This window comes from Triticum aestivum, chromosome 5A (assembly GCF_018294505.1).
Source record: "Triticum aestivum cultivar Chinese Spring chromosome 5A, IWGSC CS RefSeq v2.1, whole genome shotgun sequence".
NCBI lineage: Eukaryota > Viridiplantae > Streptophyta > Magnoliopsida > Poales > Poaceae > Triticum > Triticum aestivum.
This window is the reverse complement of record NC_057806.1, coordinates 561,524,581-561,537,160: the sequence shown is the minus strand read 5'-3', so window position 1 is coordinate 561,537,160 and position 12,580 is coordinate 561,524,581.

Here is a 12,580-nt window from a genome sequence, read left to right as displayed (position 1 = left end):
GAAAAATTCCCACTAGTATATGAAAGTGATGAAATGAGAGACTCTCTACTATGAATATCATGGTGCTACTTTGAAGCACAAGTGTGGCAAAAGGATAGTAGCATTGTCCCTTCTCTCTCTTTTTTTGGGCCTTTTCTCTCTTTTTTTGTTGTGGAACATAGTAATTTCAAAATTTTCCTATGCACACGCAAGATCATGGTGATGCATAGCAACGAGAGGGGAGAGTGTTGTCCATGTACCATCATAGACCGAAAGCGGAAGCGTTAGCACAACACGGTTGATGTAGTCGTACGTCTTCACGATCCGACCGATCAAGTACCAAACGCACGGCACCTCCGAGTTCAGCACACGCTCAGCCCGATGACGTCCCTCTAACTCCGATCCAGCCGAGTGTTGAGGGAGAGTTTCGTCAGCACGACGGCGTGGTGACGATGTTGATGTTCTACCGACGGAGGGCTTCGCCTAAGCACCACTGCAGTATTATCGAGGTGGACTATGGTGGAGGGGGGCACCGCACACGTCTAAGAGACGATCAACTTGATCAACTTGTGTGTCTAGAGGTGCCCCCCTGCCCCTGTATATAAAGGAGCAAGGGGGGAGGCGGCCGGCCTAGGAGGAGGGCGCGCCAAGGGGGGAGTCCTACTCCCACCGGGAGTAGGACTCCTCCTTTCCTTGTTGGAGTAGGAGTGAAGGAAAGAGGAGGAGAGGGAGAAGGAAAAGGGGGTTGCACCACTTGTCCAATTCGGACCAGAGGGGGGGCGTAGGCCTCCTTCCTTTTGGCCTATCTCCTCTATTCCCGTATGGCCCAATAAGGCCCATATACTCCCCGGCGAATTCCCGTAACTCTCCGGTACTCCGAAAATACCCGAATCACTCGGAACCTTTCCGAAGTCCGAATATAGTCGTCCAATATATCGATCTTTACGTCTCGACCATTTCGAGACTCCTCGTCATGTCCCCGATCTCATCCGGAACTCCGAACTCCTTCGGTACATCAAAACATATAAACTCATAATATAACTGTCATTGTAGCGTTAAGCATGCGGACCCTACGGTTTCGAGAACTACGTAGACATGACCGAGACACGTCTCCGGTCAATAACCAATAGAGGAACCTGGATGCTCATATTGGCTCCTACATATTCTACAAAGATCTTTATCGGCCAGACCGCATAACAACATACGTTGTTCCTTATGTCATCAGTATGTTATTTGCCCGAGATTCGATCGTCGGCATCTCAATACCTAGTTCAATCTCGTTACCGGCAAGTCTCTTTACTCGTTCCGTAATACATCATCTCGCAACTAACTCATTAGTTGCAATGCTTGCAAGGCTTAGGTGATGTGCATTACCGAGAGGGCCCAGAGATACCTCTCCGACAATCGGAGTGACAAATCCTAATCTCGAAATACGCCAACCCAACAAGTACCTTCGGAGACACCTGTAGAGCACCTTTATAATCACCCAGTTACGTTGTGACGTTTGATAGCACACAAAGTGTTCCTCCGGTAAACGGGAGTTGCATAATCTCATAGTCATAGGAACATGTATAAGTCATGAAGAATGCAATAGCAACAAACTAAACGATCAAGTGCTAAGCTAACGGAATGGGTCAAGTCAATCACATCATTTTCGTAATGATGTGATCCTGTTAATAAAATGACAACTCATGTCTATGGTTAGGAAACATAACCATCTTTTATCAACGAGCTAGTCAAGTAGAGGCATACTAGTGACACTCTGTTTGTCTATGTATTCACACATGTATTATGTTTCCGGTTAATACAATTCTAGCATGAATAATAAACATTTATCATGATATAAGGAAATAAATAATAACTTTATTATTGCCTCTAGGGCATATTTACTTCAGTCTCCCACTTGCACTAGAGTCAATAATCTAGTTCACATCGCCATGTGATTTAATACCAATAGTTCACATCACCATGTGATTAACACCCATAGTTCACATCGACATGTGACCAACACCCAAAGGGTTTACTAGAGTCAATAATCTAGTTCACATCGCTATGTGATTAACACCCAAAGAGTACTAAGGTGTGATCATGTTTTGCTTGTGAGAGAAGTTTAGTCAACGGGTCTGCCACATTCAGATCCGTACGTATTTTGCAAATTTCTATGTCAACAATGCTCTGCATGGAGCTACTCTAGCTAATTGCTCCCACTTTCAATATGTATCCAGATTGAGACTTAGAGTCATCTGGATCAGTGTCAAAACTTGCATCGACGTAACCCTTTACGACGAACCTTTTGTCACCTCCATAATCGAGAAACATATCCTTATTCCACTAAGGATAATTTTGACCAATGTCCGGTGATCTACTCCTAGATCACTATTGTACTCCCTTGCCAAACTCAGGGCAGGGTATACAACAGGTCTGGTACACAGCATGGCATACTTTATAGAACCTATGGCTGAGGCATAGGGAATGACTTTCATTCTCTCTCTATCTTCTGCCATGGTCGGGTTTTGAGTCTTACTCAACTTCACACCTTGTAACACAGGCAAGAACTCCTTTTTGACTGTTCCATTTTGAACTACTTCAAAATCTTGTCAAGGTATGTACTCATTGAAAAACTTATCAAGCGTCTTGATCTATCTCTATAGATCTTGATGCTCAATATGTAAGCAGCTTCACCGAGGTCTTTCTTTGAAAAACTCCTTTCAAACATTCCTTTATGCTTTGCAGAATAATTCTACATTATCTCCGATCAACAATATGTCATTCACATATACTTATCAGAAATGTTGTAATGCTCCTACTCACTTTCTTGTAAATACAGGCTTCACCGCAAGTCTGTATAAAACTATATGCTTTGATCAACTTATCAAAGCGTATATTCCCAACTCCGAGATGCTTGCACCAGTCCATAGATGGATCGCTGGAGCTTGCATATTTTGTTAGTACCTTTAGGATTGACAAAACCTTCTGGTTGCATCATATACAACTCTTCTTTAATAAATCCATTAAGGAATGCAGTTTTGTTTATCCACTTGCCAGATTTCATAAAATGCGGCAATTGCTAACATGATTCAAACAGACTTAAGCATAGATACGAGTGAGAAACTCTCATCGTAGTCAACACCTTGAACTTGTCGAAAACCTTTTTGCGACAATTCTAGCTTTGTAGATAGTGACACTACTATCAGCGTCCGTCTTCCTCTTGAAGATCCATTTAATATCAATGGCTCGCCGATCAATGGGCAAGTCAATCAAAGTCCATACTTTGTTCTCATACATGGATCTCATCTCAGATTTCATGGCCTCAAGCCATTTCGCGGAATTTGGGCTCATCATCGCTTCCTCATAGTTCGTAGGCTCGTCATGGTCAAGTAACATGACCTCTAGAACAGGATTACCGTACCACTCTGGTGCGGATATCACTCTGGTTTACCTACGAGGTTCGGTAGTAACTTGATCTGAAGTTACATGATCATCATCATTAGCTTCCTCACTAATTGGTGTAGTAGTCACAGGAACAGATTTCTATGATGAAATACTTTCCAATAAGGGAGCAGGTACAGTTACCTCATCAAGTTCTACTTTCCTCCCACTCACTTCTTTCGAGAGAAACTCCTTCTCTAGAAATGATCCATTCTCAGCAACGAATATCTTGCCTTCGGATTTGTGATAGAAGGTGTACCCAACATTTTCTTTTGGGTATCCTATGAAGACGCACTTCTTCGATTTGGGTTTGAGCTTATCAGGTTGAAACTTTTTCACATAAGCATTGCAACCTCAAACTTTAAGAAACGACAGCTTAGGTTTCTTGCCAAACCATAGTTCATATGGTGTCATCTCAACGGATTTAGATGGTGCCCTATTTAACGTGAATGTAGTTTTCTCTAATGCATAACCCCAAAACGATAGCGGTAAATCAGTAAGAGAAGTCATAGATCGCACCATATCTAATAAAGCACGGTTACGGCGTTCGGACATACCATTACACTGTGGTGTTCCAGGTGGCGTGAGTAGTGAAACTGTTTCACATTGTTTTAACTGAAGGCCAAACATGTAACTCAAATATTTTACTTCTGCGATCATATCGTAGAAACTTTTATTTTGTTATGATGATTCTCCACTTCACTCTGAAATTCTTTGAACTTTTCAAATGTTTCAGACTTGTGTTTCATCAAGTAGATATACTCATATCTGCTCAAATCATCTGTGAAGATTAGAAAATAATGATACCTGCCGCGAGCTTCAATATTCATTGGACCACATACATCAGTGTGCATGATTTCCAACAAATCTGTTGCTTGCTGCATTGTTCCGGAGAACGGAGTCTTAGTCATCTTGCCCATGAGGCATGGTTCGCAAGCATCAACTGATTCATAATCAAGTGATTCCAAAAGTCCATTAGCATGGAGTTTCTTCATGCGCTTTACACCAATATGACCTAAACGGCAGTGCCACAAATAAGTTGCACTATCATTATTAACTTTGCATCTTTTGGTTTCAATGTTATGAATATGTGTATCACTACAATCGAGATCCAACGAACCATTTTCATTGGGTGTGTAACCATATATGTAAACAGAACAACAATTTATTCTCTTACTTAAATGAATAACCGTATTGCAATAAACATGATCAAATCATATTCATGCTCAATGCAAACACCAAATAACACTTATTTAGGTTCAACACTAATCCCGAAACTATAGGGAGTGTGCGATGATGATCATATCAATCTTGGAACCACTTCCAACACACATCGTCACTTCACCCTTAACTAGTCTCTGTTCATTCTGCAACTCCCGTTTCGAGTTACTACTCTTAGCAACTGAACCAGTATCAAATACTGAGGGGTTGCTACGAACACTAGTAAAATACACATCAATAATCTGTATATCAAATATACCTTTGTTCACTTTGCCATCCTTCTTATCCGCCAAATACTTGGGGCAGTTCCGCTTCCAGTGACCAGCCCCTTTGCAGTAGAAGCACTTAGTCTCAGGCTTAGGACCATACTTGGGCTTCTTCACTTGAGCAGAAACTTGCTTGCCGTTCTTCTTGAAGTTCCCCTTCTTCCCTTTGCCCTTTTCTTGAAACTAGTGGTCTTGTCTACCATCAACACTTGATATTTTTCTTGATTTCTACCTTCGTTGATTTCAGCATTACGAAGAGCTTGGGAATCGTTTCCGTTATCCCTTGCATATCATAGTTCATCATGAAGTTCTACTAACTTGGTGATGGTGACTAGAGAATTCTGTCAATCACTATCTTATCTGGAAGATTAACTCCCACTTCATTTAAGCGATTGTAGTACCCAGACAATCTAAGCACATGCTCACGGCTTGAGCTATTCTCCTCCATCTTTTAGCTATAGTACTTGTTGGAGACTTCATATCTCTCAACTCGGGTATTTGCTTGAAATATTAACTTCAACTCCTGGAACATCTCATATGGTCCATGACGTTCAAAACGTCTTTGAAGTCCCGATTCTAAGCCGTTTAAGCATGGTGCACTAAACTATCAAGTAGTCATCATATTGAGCTACCCAAACGTTCATAACGTCTGCATCTGTTCCTGCAATAGGTCTGTCACCTAGCGGTGCATTAAGGACATAATTCTTCTGTGCAGCAATGAGGATAATCCTCAGATCACGGATCCAATCCACATCATTGCTACTAACATCTTTCAACTTAATTTTCTCTAGGAACATATGAAAAATAAAACAGGGAGCTAAATGCGAGCTATTGATCTACAACATAGATATGCTAATACTACCAGGACTAAGTTCACGATAAATTAAAGTTCAATTAATCATATTACTTAAGAACTCCCACTTAGATAGACATCCCTCTAATCTTCTAAGTGATCACGTGATCCATATCCATTAAACCATGTCCGATCATCACGTGAGATGGAGTAGTCTCAATGGTGAACATCACTATGTTGATCATATCTACTATATGATTCATGCTCGACCTTTCGGTCTCCGTGTTCCGAGGCCATATCTGTTATATGCTAGGCTCGTCAAGTTTAACCTGAGTATTCCACGTGTGCAACTGTTTTGCACCTGTTGTATTTGAACATAGAGCCTATCACACCCGATCATCACGTGGTGTCTCAGCACGAAGAACTTTCGCAACGGTGCATACTCAGGTAGAACACTTGTACCTTGATAATTAGTGAGAGATCATCTTATAAAGCTATCGTCGAACTAAGCAAAATAAGATGTATAAAATATAAACATCACATGCAATCAAAATATGTGACATGATATGGCCATCATCATCTTGTGCCTTTGATCTCCATCTCCAAAGCATCGTCATGATCTCCATCGTCACCGGCATGACACCATGATCTCCATCATCTTGATCTATATCAATGTGTCGTCACATGGTTGTCTCGCCAACAATTGCTCTTGCAACTATTGCTATCGCATAGTGATAAAGTATAGCAATTATTTGGCGCTTGCATCTTATGCAATAGAGAGATAACCATAAGGCTTTTGCCAGTTGCCGATAACTTCAACAAAACATGATCATCTCATACAACAACTTATATCTCATCACGTCTTGACCATATCACATCATAACATGCCCTGCAAAAACAAGTTAGACGTCCTCTACTTTGTTGTTGCAAGTTTTACGTGGCTGCTACGGGCTGAGCAAGAACCGTTCTTACCTACGCATCAAAACCACAACGATAGTTTGTCAAGTTGGTGCTGTTTTAACCTTCGCAAGGACCGGGCGTAGCCACACTCGGTTCAACTAAAGTTGGAGAAACTGACACCCGTCAGCCACCTGTGTGCAAAGCACGTCGGTAGAACCAGTCTCGTGTAAGCGTACGCGTAATGTCGGTCCGGGCCGCTTCATCCAACAATACCGCCGAACCAAAGTATGACATGCTGGCAAGAAATATGACTTATATCGCCCACAACTCACTTGTGTTCTACTCGTGCATATGACATCTACGCATAAAACCTGGCTCGGATGCCACTGTTGGGGAACGTAGTAATTTCAAAATTTTCCTACGCACACGCAAGATCATGGTGATGCATAGCAACGAGAGGGGAGAGTGTTGTCCACGTACCCTCGTAGACCGAAAGCGGAAGCGTTAGCACAACGCGGTTGATGTAGTCGTACGTCTTCATGATCCGAACGATCAAGTACCGAACGCACGGCACCTCCGAGTTCAGCACACGTTCAGCCCGATGACGTCCCTTTAACTCCGATCCAGCCGAGTGTTGAGGGAGAGTTTCGTCAGCATGACAGCGTGGTGACGATGTTGATGTTCTACCAACGCAGGGCTTTGCCTAAGCACCGCTACAGTATTATCAAGGTGGACTATGGTGGAGGGGGGCACCGCACACGGCTAAGAGACGATCAACTTGTGTGTCTAGAGGTGCCCCCCTGCCCCTGTATATAAAGGAGCAAGGGGGGAGGCGGCCGGCCTAGGAGGAGGGCGCGCCAAGGGGGAGTCCTACTCCCACCGGGAGTAGGACTCCTCCTTTCCTTGTTGGGGTAGGAGTGAAGAAAAGAGGAGGAGAGGGAGAAGGAAAAGGGGGCTACACCCGTTGTCCAATTCGGACCAGAGGGGGGGCGCAGGCCTCCTTCCTTTTGGCCTATCTCCTCTATTCCCGTATGGCCCGATAAGGCCCATATACTCCCTGGCGAATTCCCGTAACTCTCCGGTACTCCGAAAATACCCGAATCACTCGGAACCTTTCCGAAGTCCGAATATAGTCATCCAATATATCGATCTTTACATCTCGACCATTTAGAGACTCCTCGTCATGTCCTCGATCTCATCCGGGACTCCTAACTCCTTCGGTACATCAAAACATATAAACTCATAATATAACTGTCATCATAGCGTTAAGTGTGCGGACCCTACGGGTTCGAGAACTACGTAGACATGACTGAGACACGTCTCCGGTCAATAACCAATAGCGGAACCTGGATGCTCATATTGGCTCCTACATATTCTACGAAGATCTTTATCGGTCAGACCGCATAACAACATACGTTGTTCCCATTGTCATCGGTATGTTACTTGCCCGAGATTCGATCATCGGCATCTCAATACCTAGTTCAATCTCGTTACCGGCAAGTCTCTTTACCCGTTGCGTAATACATCATCTCGCAACTAACTCATTAGTTGCAATGCTTGCAAGGATTAGGTGATGTGCATTATCGAGAGGGCCCAGAGATACCTCTCCGACAATCGGAGTGACAAATCCTAATCTCGAAATACGCCAACCCAACAAGTACCTTCGGAGACACCTGTAGAGCACCTTTATAATCACCCAGTTATGTTGTGACGTTTGGTAGCACACAAAGTGTTCCTCCGATAAACGGGAGTTGCATAATCTCATAGTCATAGGAACATGTATAAGTCATGAAGAAAGCAATAGCAACAAACTAAACGATCAAGTGCTAAGCTAACGGAATGGGTCAAGTCAATCACACCATTCTCCTAATGATGTGATCACGTTAAAAAATGACAACTCATGTCTATGGTTAGGAAACATAACCATCTTTTATCAACGAGCTAGTCAAGTAGAGGCATACTAGTGACACTCTGTTTGTCTATGTATTCACACATGTATTATGTTTCCGGTTAATACAATTCTAGCATGAATAATAAACATTTATCATGATATAAGGAAATAAATAATAACTTTATTATTGCCTCTAGGGCATATTTCCTTCAGTCTCCCACTTGCAGTAGAGTCAATAATCTAGTTCACATCGCCATGTGATTTAATACCAATAGTTCACATCACCATGTGATTAACACCAATAGTTCACATTGACATGTGACCAACACCCAAAGGGTTTACTAGAGTCAATAATCTAGTTCACATCACTATGTGATTAACACCCAAAGAGTACTAAGGTGTGATCATGTTTTGCTTGTGAGAGAAGTTTAGTCAACGAGTCTGCCACATTCAGATCCGTACGTATTTTGCAAATTTCTATGTCAACAATGCTCTGCATGGAGCTACTCTAGCTAATTGCTCCCACTTTCAATATGTATCCAGATTGAGACTTAGAGTCATCTGGATCAGTGTCAAAACTTGCATCGACGTAACCCTTTACGACGAACCTTTTGTCACCTCCATAATCGAAAAACATATCCTTATTCTACTAAGGATAATTTTGACCAATGTCCAGTGATCTACTCCTAGATCACTATTGTACTCCCTTGCCAAACTCAGGGCATGGTATACAATAGGTCTGGTACACAGCATGTCATACTTTATAGAACATATGGCTGAGGCATAGGGAATGACTTTCATTCTCTCTCTATCTTCTGCCATGGTCGGGTTTTGAGTCTTACTCAACTTCACACCTTGTAACACAGGCAAGAACTCCTTTTTGACTGTTCCATTTTGAACTACTTCAAAATCTTGTCAAGGTATGTAATTATTGAAAAACTTATCAAGCGTCTTGATCTATATCTATAGATCTTGATGCTCAATATGTAAGCAGCTTCACCGAGGTCTTTCTTTGAAAAACTCCTTGCAAACATTCCTTTATGCTTTGCAGAATAATTCTACATTATCTTCGATCAACAATATGTCATTCACATATACTTATCAGAAATGTTGTAGTGCTCCCACTCACTTTCTTGTAAATACAGGCTTCACCGCAAGTCTGTATAAAACTATATGCTTTGATCAACTTATCAAAGCGTATATTCCAACTCCGAGATGCTTGCACCAGTCCATAGATGGATTGCTAGAGCTCTCATATTTGTTAGTACCTTTAGGATTGACAAAACCTTCTGGTTGCATCATATACAACTCTTCTTTAATAAATCCATTAAGGAATGCAGTTTTGTTTATCCACTTGCCAGATTTCATAAAATGCGGCAATTGCTAACATGATTCAGACAGACTTAAGCATAGATACGAGTGAGAAACTCTCATCATAGTCAACACCTTGAACTTGTCGAAAACCTTTTTGCGACAATTCTAGCTGTGTAGATAGTGACACTACTATCAGTGTCCGTCTTCCTCTTGAAGATCCATTTAATATCAATGGCTCGCCGATCAATGGGCAAGTCAATCAAAGTCCATACTTTGTTCTCATACATGGATCTCATCTCAGATTTTGTGGCCTCAAGCCATTTCGCGGAATCTGGGCTCATCATCACTTCCTCATAGTTCGTAGGCTCGTCATTGTCAAGTAACATGACCTCTAGAACAGGATTACCATACCACTCTAGTGTGGATATCACTCTGGTTTACCTATGAGGTTCGGTAGTAACTTGATCTGAAGTTACACGATCATCATCATTAGCTTCCTCACTAATTGGTGTAGTAGTCACAGGAACAGATTTCTATGATCAACTACTTTCCAATAAGGGAGCAGGTACAGTTACCTCATCAAGTTCTACTTTCCTCCTACTCACTTCTTTCGAGAGAAACTCCTTCTCTAGAAATGATCCATTCTCAGCAACGAATATCTTGCCTCCGGATCTGTGATAGAAGGTGTACCCAACATTTTCTTTTGGGTATCATACGTTGTTCCCTTTGTCATCGGTATGTTACTTGCCCGAGATTCGATCGTTGGCATCTCAATACCTAGTTCAATCTCGTTACCGGCAAGTCTCTTTACTCGTTCCGTAATACATCATCTCGCAACTAACTCATTAGTTGCAATGCTTGCAAGGCTTAGGTGATGTGCATTACCGAGAGGGCCCAGAGATACCTCTCCGACAATTGGAGTGACAAATCCTAATCTCGAAATACACCAACCCAACAAGTACCTTCGGAGACACCTGTAGAGCACCTTTATAATCACCCAGTTATGTTGTGACGTTTGGTAGCACACAAAGTGTTCCTCCGGTAAATGGGAGTTGCGTAATCTCATAGTCATAGGAACATGTATAAGTCATGAAGAAAGCAATAGCAACAAACTAAACGATTAAGTGCTAAGCTAACGGAATGGGTCAAGTCAATCACATCATTCTCCTAATGATGTGATCTCGTTAATAAAATGACAACTCATGTCTATGGTTAGGAAACATAACCATCTTTGATCAACGAGCTAGTCAAGTAGAGGCATACTAGTGACACTCTGTTTGTCTATGTATTCACACATGTATTATGTTTCCGGTTAATACAATTCTAGCATGAATAATAAACATTTATCATGATAGAAGTAAATAAATAATAACTTTATTATTGCCTCTAGGGCATATTTCCTTCATTTTTATGGCCTCTTTTTTTATTTTTTTATTTTTAGTCTGGAGTTTCATCCCGACTTGTGGGAGAATCATAGTCTCCATCATCCTTTCCTCACTGGGACAATGCTCTAATAATGATGATCATCACACTTTTATTTTTCTTACAACTCAACAATTACAACTCGATACTTGGAACAAAATATGACTCTATATGAATGCCTCTGGCGGTGTACCGGGATATGCAATGACTCACGAGTGACATGTATGAAAGAATTATGAATGGTGGCTTTGCCACAAATACGATGTCGACTAGATGATCATGTTAAGGAATATGACCATGATGGAGTGTGTCATAATAAATGGAACGGTGGAAAGTTGCATGGGAATATATCTCGGAATGGCTATGGAAATGCCATAATAGGTAGGTATGGTGGCTGTTTTGAGGAAGGTATATGGTGGGTGTATGATACCGGTGAAAGGTGCGCGGTATTAGAGAGGCTAGCAATGATGGAAGGGTGAGAAAAGTGCGTATAATCCATGGACTCAACATTAGTCATAAAGAACTCATATACTTATTGCAAAAATCTACAAGTTATCAAAGCAAAGTATTACGCGCATGCTCCTACGGGGATAGATTGGTAGGAAAAGACCATCGCTCGTCCCCGACCGCCACTCATAAGTAAGACAATCAAAAAATAAATCATGCTCCGACTTCATCACATAACGGTTCACCATACGTGCATGCTACGGGAATCACAAAATTTAACACAAGTATTCTTTAAATTCACAATTAGTCTACTAGCACAACTTTAATATCACCATCTTCATATCTCAAAACAATTATCAAGCATCGAACTTCTCATAATATTCAACACACTCATAAAAAAGTTTTATTATTAATCTTGTATACCAAGCATATTAGGATTTTAAGCAAATTACCATGCTATTTAAGACTCTCAAAATAATCTAAGTGAAGCATGAGAGATCAATAGTTTCTATAAAATGAATCCACCACCGTGCTCTAAAAGATATAAGTGAAGTACTAGAGCAAAACTACATAACTCAAAAGATATAAGCGAAGCACATAGAGTATTCTAACAAATTCCAAATCATGTATAACTCTCTCAAAAGGTGTGTACAGCAAGGATGATTGTGGTAAACTAAAAAGTAAAGACTCAAATCATACAAGACGCTCCAAGCAAAACACATATCATGTGGCGAATAAAAATATAGCTCCAAGTAAAGTTACCGATAAAAGTAGACGAAAGAGGGATGCCTTCCGGGGCATCCCCAAGCTTTGGCTTTTAGGTGTCCTTAGATTATCTTGGGGGTGCCATGGGCATCCCCAATCTTAGGCTGTTGCCACTCCTTGTTCCATAATCCATCAAATCTTTACCCAAAACTT